This window comes from Alexandromys fortis, unplaced genomic scaffold (assembly GCF_014885135.2).
Source record: "Alexandromys fortis isolate MF-2015 unplaced genomic scaffold, M_Fortis_MF-2015_v1.1 scaffold_207, whole genome shotgun sequence".
NCBI lineage: Eukaryota > Metazoa > Chordata > Mammalia > Rodentia > Cricetidae > Alexandromys > Alexandromys fortis.
Genome location: NW_026068106.1, coordinates 2,692,188 through 2,693,453, shown reverse-complemented (window position 1 = coordinate 2,693,453; position 1,266 = coordinate 2,692,188). Strand labels below are relative to the sequence as shown.

At 40.6% G+C, this 1,266-nt stretch overlaps 1 pseudogene; it reads right to left on the bottom strand.

Moving 5' to 3' along the window:
- Positions 1 to 493: 493 nt before the first annotated feature.
- Positions 494 to 1,266, bottom strand: part of LOC126489676 (protein tyrosine phosphatase type IVA 2-like) — a 6,404-nt pseudogene continuing 5,631 nt past the window's right edge.

Genomic DNA, 1,266 nt, shown 5'->3' with positions numbered 1-1,266 from the left:
CTTTAAGGGCTTCAATCATCTTCATAAAGGTGGTTTTAAGGTATTTTTCTGTGCTTCACCTATGTTGGAACATTCAGGGCTCCTGTGGTAGGATTGTTGGGCTCTAATGGAGACATGTTGCTTTGGCTGTTATTGTGAGTTTTTTTTTTTCTTTCTGGTTTTTTTCAGACATCTATTTTGGAAAAAAAAAACTTAAAAACACAGGAGATTTTTGAAATCATTCAATCCTGGCAGGAATCAAAACTCCAAAACGAGGAGCAAAATCATCTTTCACTAAATTCATCTCATTTCTTTTCCTTTCTGATTTCTTTTCTTAAACATTTTATTCGTGTTCTAGAGAGATTTTTCTATCATTTGCTTTCTTTTCAATCATTAGAAGTTGAGGAGTACTGAATCCATCATTGCTTTGTCAACACAGATAGATTCCAGATTCACATTTCCACTTACCAAGAGTTCCCTCTAACTCCACGATCCAGTCAGCCTTCCTCTACTTCTACTGAACACAGCAATGCCCCATTGGAATCTCTGAAGCGTAATCACACATTAGGTTGGTACTTCTCCAAGTAAAGCTGCTGTTTGGAATTGAATGTTCCCCTTCATTTTTGTCTTATAAAGTGACTGGCATCTTCACACTGCATCCCACATCAATGCAGGTGCCACTAGCACTGGGGCCCCTCCCAACCCTGCCACACAAAGCACTGCAGCACAGCAACCTGACTCTTCACCACACTTGGCTTTATCAGGTTTAGCCCGTCATCTACTGTTTAAGGGGTAGAGCACCATCATCAAATGGCCAATCTAGAACGTGGATTCCTCCTTTCACCTGCAGCTTTATCATGGGGAGCACCACAAACTCAAACCAAAGTGGTCACTTTGTGCTTCTGAAGTTGCTGTGAACTTGTTGAGAGCAGCGTTGGTGGGGTTGTGAGTTATCAGAAAGCGCATGTTCTCATAAGAGATCTCCACAGGGGCTGGATGTTCATTATGGCAAGTAAAAAGTGTGAGTGTGCGTGTGTGAGTGTAGTAGGAAAAATGGGGTGGGGGGGGTCTTCAATAAATCTTGAAATGTTTCACAGCAGAAAACATTAAAACGATCATAAAATGCCCACTATTGATCACTGTTTTCTCTATTCAACTTGTTTACTCCTTACAAAGTTCCTCTCTTCAACACAGTCAGAAGCATTCAGAATCCACTTCAATCCAAATCCAACTTGGGTCTCAATGTCTGCAGATGGATACTTTCAGCCTCCAAAAAAAAAAAAAAAA